General features: G+C 37.8%; 1 pseudogene; it reads right to left on the reverse strand.

Annotated features, from left to right (window-relative positions):
* Positions 1 to 2,448: 2,448 nt before the first annotated feature.
* LOC141982089 (uncharacterized) lies at positions 2,449 to 5,504 on the reverse strand (annotated as a pseudogene).
* Positions 5,505 to 7,440: the final 1,936 nt, after the last annotated feature.

Below are 7,440 nucleotides of genomic sequence, written 5' to 3' on the forward strand. Positions count from 1 at the left end.
GTAGAAAGTAGGGCTCTTCAAACGATTAAAAAAGTTAATTGTGATTAATCGTGCAATTAAAAAAATTAACCATGCGATTAATCATGCAATAAATTACACTGTTAAACAATAATAGGATACTATTTATTTAAATATTTTGGATGTTTTCTATATTTTCAAATATATTGATTTCAATTACAACACAGAATACAAAGTGTACTGTGCTCACTTTATATTTATTTTTGATTACAAATATTTGTGCTGTAAAAAACAAAAGAAATAGTATTTTTAATTCACCTCATACATGTATTGTAGTGCAATCTCTTTATCATGAAAGTTGAACTTACAAATGTAGAATTATGTACAAAAAATAACTGCATTCAAAAATGAAACAATGTAGACCTTTAGAGCCTACAAGTCCACTCAGTCCTACTTCTTGTTTAGCCAGTCGCTCAGACAAACAAGTTTGTTTACATTTGCAGGAGATAATGCTGCCTGCTTCTTGTTTACAGTGTCACCTGAAAGTGAGAACAGACATTTGCCTGGAACTGTTGTAGCCAGCATTGCAAGATATTTACATGCCAAATGCGTTAAATATTCATATGTCCCTTCATGCTTCAACCACCATTCCATGCTTACGATGAGTTCTTCTTGATAACAATCCAAAGCAGTGTAGACCAATGCAAATTCATTTGCATCATCTGAGTCAGATGACACCAGCAGAAGGTTGATTTTCTTTTTTGATGGTGCGGTTTCTGTAGTTTCCACATCTGAGTGTTGCTCTTTGAAGACTTCTGAAAGAATGCTCCACACTTGGGCCCTCTCAGATTTTGGAAGGCACTTCAGTTTCTTAAACCTTGGGCCGAGTGCTGTAGCTATCTTGAGAAATCTCACATTGGTACCTTCTTTGCGTTTTGTCAAATCTGCAGTGAAAGTGTTCTTAAAACAAACAACATGTGCTAGGTTATCATCCGAGACTGCTATAGTATGAAATATATGGCAGAATGCGGGTAAAACATAGTGGGAGACATACTATTCTTCCCCAAGGAGTTCAGTCAAAATTTAATTAACACATTATTTCTTAACGAGCATCATCAGCATGGAAGCATGTCCTTTAGAATGGTAGCAGAAGCATGAAGGGGCATACCAATGTTTAGCATATCTGGCCTGTAAATACCTTGCAATGCTGGCTACAAAAGTGCCAGGTGAATGCCTGTTCTCACTTTCAGGTGACAGTTTAAATAAGATCCCGGCACCATTCTCTCCCATAAATGTAAGCAAACTTGTTTGTCTTAGTGATTGGCTGAATAAGAAGTAGGACTGAGTGGACTTGTAGGCTCTAAAGTTTTACATGGTTTTGTTACATTGAGTGTAGTTATGGAACAAAAAAAATCTACCTTTGTAAGCTGCACTTTCACGATAAAGAGATTGCATTATGGTATGTGCACAAGGTGAGTTGAAAAATACTATTTCTTTTGTTTATCTTTTTAACTGCAAATATTTGTAATAAAAATAATAATATAAAGTAAGCAATGTACACTTTGTATTCTGTGTTGTAATTTAAATCAATATATTTGAAAATACAGAAAAACATCCTAAAATAGTTGATACATTTCAATTGGTATTGTTTAACAGTGCAATTAAAACTGCGATTAATTGCGATTAATTTTTTAAAATTGTGATTAATTTTTTAAAATTGATCGCATGAATTAACTGCGATTAATCAACAGCCCTAGTGAAAAGTAAACTGCAGACAGGATTCCCAGGGGCAGCCCTAGACTAGCTGCCAGGAACTGGCACCCTAGGCGAACCACGTAATCGGCGCTCCCCACCCCCAAAACCCCAAGGGCAGATCTAGGCTGAGGTTTATGGTAAACTGGAAAATATTTTGCCCCTTTTTTCCTTTTAATGTTTTTTAAGAATTTTTTTTAAACAGAGGCTTAATTATTTGGTTTGTCCATCTGTCTGTCCAACCAATGTTTCTGAGATCAGATAAAATAGAGACACAAAATTTTCAGACTAGATTTGTACATGACAGCTAGACGATATTTCAATCCGATTTCAAATAAAAATACATTAAAATGTTAATTGTAATTTTTATTATTACAAATCCAAAATCATCCATTATGCTATCCTGCTTTAACTGCCATTACCACCGTACCCAATATAGAAAGAAATAAGAAAACCCTTCAATGAACTTTAACCTGTATTTACAAAGCACTCTGAAAAAAAAAAACACTCTGTGCTCCTAAAACGTGACTTTTCTTGCTTTGAGTTTTGAAAATTCAGTCACTAGTCCTTTTAGATCCAGTTTTCCAGCTATTTCATGCTCTATTGACATCGTGGCAAGTCCAACAAGTCTCTCTTGCACCATTGTTGAATGCAGATATGCTTTTATCAATTTTAACTTTGAGAAGCTACGCTCCCCCCTAGCTACAGAGACTGGCCAAGTTAAAAGAATGTGTATAACTATAACAATGTTTTGAAAACTGTCTGTGGGTTTATTTTCACAAACTTCAGTACTTCTTCAGGAGTGGAATGTTTCATAAGTCGTCTTGAAAAAGCCGTTAGCTCACTAGACAAATCTGTAGCATCAGTGTCTTCTGAATTTTCATGAGTCAATGCCAACTCCAGTTTTATACAAAATTCTCTTATCTGTTTTGCTGTTTTCTTTTGCAAGCTGTGCATATCCTATAGAAAGCCAAACACTGGCTCTAGCTGCTGCATCTGTTGAAATCTTTCGTCAACTGAGTGAATAGCAGTATCAAGGACTGCAAAGTAGAAATTCACTTTGAACCTTTGTTTTGGGTTCTGAATGGGTGTGTCTCATCCTTCAGATGAAAACTGCTATTTCTTTTGCCAAATGCGAACTGGCTCTGATTCAAATTCTGTCAGAAAGTCTATTTCTGCAGCAAGCTTGAGAGAATCTACCAGTGTTCTTTCGAACCCTTTATCACTTCTGCATTCCTCCAGAATATTTTTAGTTTGCTGCAGTTTTTGAATAGCAGAATGTATGTTCAAGTTCTTTTCCTGAAGCTGCTTACTAGTGAGGTTAATCTCCAAAAGGATATTATACCACAAAATAAGTGAAGCCACAAATTTGAACTTGGAAAGGTCATTTGTAAGAGCTTCTGCATCTGAACGTGCCGTATTGTCAGGTGATCCAGTAAAGGTAGTATCATCAGAAATTTCAACTAGGGCATCATAAATGTTTCCAAGTTCATAGCGAAGAGGCTTCAAAGCATCAATGCGACTCTCCCATCTTGTCTAAGTAGTTTCACAGTTAGAGAATTCACATGGCAAGTCAGAAACTCCCAACGGCGTGTTGAGCCTGAGAAAAAACACATAAACACATTGCACCAGGTCAAAGAAACTGCTTGCCTCCAAACAGCATCTAGCAGAATCACTGACAATCAAATTCAGAGAATGCACACTGCAAGGAACGAAAAAGGCCCTAGGATTGATTTCCATCATTCTCCTTTGCACACCCTTGTCTTTACCCTTCATATTACTCCCATTATCATAGCCTTGGCCACGTAGCTTTTCAACAGATAATGACATTGTTTCAAGCTCTTGTAGAATAGTTTCAGTCATAAATGCTCCAGTCATCTCCTTCAGTGGTATGAAATCCAAAAAATGTTCCTTTATGAGCACTTCAACATTATCTTCATCTGCAGATTTTTCCATATCCACAAAATGAATGATCATCATCATTGCTTCAACATGACTCACATGACTCACAACATGTGGTGTACAGTCCAGTATTATTGAAAAGTATTTTGCAGAATGAGCATCTTCTACAATTTTTTTTTAATGGCATTGGCTAGGATTTGAATCAGTTCATTCTGCATATTTTTTTCCTAAGTAATGAACCTGTGTTTCATGATCAGTTATTTTACGTAGATGCTCCTTCATGACTGGATCAAACAAAGCTAGGTATTCAACAAATTTTAATTTTTTTCCATTACCTGGAGTGTATAATTTTTCATTTCTATCACGGCTGTGGAATGCTAAATTTTGCCTACCGAGAGCTCTCACTAAAGCAATCAGATGTTTTAAAATTTGTTGCCAATATTCTTCTTTCCTTGATCACATGTAAATTTTCTTCATCGATAGTTTTTCCTTTTTCCAATCATAATTAAAGTTGTTTCCAATTTTGAAAACATTCCAAATGTTCTGTACTACTTCCATGTGAAGAGAGAATTGAAGATATGTTTTTCCAGTCCTTCGAACCATTTTCAGTAAGTGATGTACAAATTGCTTGATTTCTAAACAACTTGTGGCAAAAGCAAAACAGAGTCCTTTAACACTGAATACTGTAACCAGTTTCGATGAATTTCTTCCCCATTAATGAGTTTCCTCTTGTAATGCTGAGCGGAGAATTTTCTTTTATTTATATCCTTAGGGAAGGGAAATTCATGAACTTGTTCGGGTCCATTTCCACAAGAATTTGCCGCAAACTGTCATCACATCTGGGCCATGAAACTGGGTTCCCATACTGTAACTTGTCTGTAACTTTCTCATCCTTTCTTCCTTCTACTTCATTTACTTCATTTTCTGCATGTGTCTCTGAATGTGAATACATTTTCTCCACTTCCATATCAGTCTGATGCTGTGAGCTGCCTTCATCTAGAAGTAAGTTTCCATCATCTTGAGTTTCCAAACTGCTTTTGTGTGGATGTGAGCTACCCTCATCTTGAAGTAAAATTCTTTCATCTGGATGCTGTGAACTGCTTCCATCTTTATTTGGATTAAAGAGAAGATATTTTAGGAAGGATCCCTGCTGTTTTCTTTGGTCCTTTCCCTTCTCAGCCTTTCGTTTACGATACTCAGCTTCTGAGGGTTTTCTTTTTCCTCTTTCTGCCATGGGGCATTTGAATATTGTTATGTACTCTGCTCCTGACTGCAAGCATTATAGTGTTAAGGATGGCTCACACACCACATGGTTGGCAATTTAAACCACATTGCAGCCATCCCAACATGTCTTTTCACTGCTTAAAGGTTCAATGATTAGAAACATACACTCACTTACCCATTAAAACAGTTAGTTACAGCATTTACATGACAACAAAATGACCTTTTTCGACATTATAACCTGACACTGGTTGTTTGGAAAGTAATCCCCTTCCTCAAGGTTACCCGCTTGGAGTGTGACATCATCACTTTCATAGTCTATTAAGCATTAACGCTGTTACTGAACAGTCAGAACGTGACTGACCTTTTGCAGTTTCCAGAAACCACATGGGTTAGCATGAGAACTTGAGCATCTGGAGGAGTCACCATGCTAATGGATATTAAACTTTGGCAACTCCAAACTGAGCTTGAGAGAATTCTAATTAAAGATCTTCTATAATCTTCAACAATAATATTGGGATGATTCATTATTACCAAATCCTCCCATTTCCCTCCTAAAAAATGGTCTCTTGCAACATCCAATGAAACTGCCTAATTAGTGAAAAAAATCACTTACCTGGCTGTCTCAGATAATCTAAAACAAACAGCTGAAGTAAGGGGATAATTTGCATGTGTTGTCAGACTGCACTATTTGCTGCTTTGTTAACATGCAGAGAGCTGTCTCACTGCCATATAAAATTTGTTTAAAAGCCTCAGTTAAAAGCCTTCTGAAACAAATTTGCTTTGTTTTGTGGCCTGACACCCACAGACTATGGCTTTGATGAACACATGAACATAAAACATAATTAGAACTTTCTCTGTAATCTCACATTGGACATTTCAATTAAGGCTGTGCAAGTATTTTCAATATCAATATCCTCAGCTACTTACTTGCAAACATGCCACATTATCAAATTGTTCTTAATATCAGATATTCAGTGTATTATTTTTTTCCTATGTGCCAAACAAAATGACTACCAAAGTGCAAATTTGAAGTCTATGAGCACAGTGGGAGAGCTTATGTTCAGAGGTTATTAAACTTGACCTCTGGTAGAAAAAGATAGAGATGGGGAGCAAGGTGAAAAATAGGAGGGGAGAGAGAAGATAAGGTGGTACAGAACTCCCCTTCTCTCTGGCTGTGAGGAGAAGATGTCCTCTTCTGTGGAGAAAGAGCAGCAGCTCTTAAAGAGGAGGAAAGTCTAGCTTCCAAGAACCACTACCGGAGCCTAAAAGTGATGTAGTGCCACTCCTCCTCAAGACAGGCAGCAATGAGGTGACAGAAGAACCTAATGCCTACTTTCTTGGCCTGGAGGAACAGCAGTAGAGAGGGCCTGAGACTCCCAAATTTAGGTGGGGAAAAGGGCACTTTAGGATAAACAATTAGAGTTTGGGCCTAATTCTAATTTCTAGGATTTTTTGGTTCCAATTCAGGTGGAAACAAATAAGAGTTGATGTAACTTATGTCACTCAGAGGTATGAAAAAGCCATCCCTCTGAGTGACACAAGTTACAGTGACCTAAGCGCAGACCACAGTAGCGCTAAGTTGGTGAAAGAGGCTCTCCTGAAAGCATTGCTTCCACCTCTCGCAGAGGTGGAGTAATTATGCTAACATGAGAGCGCTTTCCCTTCAGCATAGCGCATCTTCACCAGATGCGCTAGGGTGACACAGCTGCATCGGTGCAGCTGCGCCTCTGTAGCACTGCAGGGTAGAGTTACCCATAGTATTTTGGTATTTCCTCAGCTGGTCCCGACTAAGACTCTCTGATTATGAAAGGGTCTCAGCATTTCTTGTAAGTGGTTGAGAAACCTCTTCTCCATAGAATCCTGTGGGAGTTGAGGATACTCAGAACCTCAGACTCCAAGCACCTGGAGTTATCAGACCCTAACCTCAGGAAGAACAGAATCATACAGAAAAGAAATAGAAAAGGAGAATAACTGAACTTTTTCAAAATCCATACAAGGGTTAACTGAGGTTTAGTTTTAGTTCTGTGGATGTTCATGTCTATTTTCATTGTATCTGACCTCATTCACTCATCTCCAAATCTCTAGTGATAAATGTGAAAAAGATTGTTACAAGAGCTGGGCAATTGGATAATGGGAGAAATGAAAAGATAAAGACAATTTCTGCTGGTACTATTGAATGTCTCCTGGTTAAGAAATGTGCTGGCTTTTTCTATATTGCATGAGAAAGAAATTCTCTAATTTAATAACCATTTAATACATGTCTTCTCTTTCTAAAAGGACAGTCTTGTTCATTTGAATGACTATGTACTGGGTATGTTAGGGCCAGTCTACTCTACAGAGCTACATCAGTGCAGATGCACCGATGCTACTGCATCGCTGTAGCGTGTCTGATGGAGACGTGCTATGCCAATGGTAGAGTGCTCTCCTGTCAGCATAATTACTCCACCTCATGAGAAGCATGTGACTGGAGAGCATCTCCCACTGACATAGCACCGATGTGGACAGCGTGAAACGTGCATCTCTCGGGGGCAGAGGCTTTTTCACACCCCTGAGCAGCGTAAGATAGATCTGCTTTTAGAAATAAGTTAATGTTTAATTGCTCCT

The sequence above is a fragment of the Natator depressus genome, chromosome 1 (assembly GCF_965152275.1).
Source record: "Natator depressus isolate rNatDep1 chromosome 1, rNatDep2.hap1, whole genome shotgun sequence".
Classification (NCBI taxonomy): Eukaryota; Metazoa; Chordata; order Testudines; family Cheloniidae; genus Natator; species Natator depressus.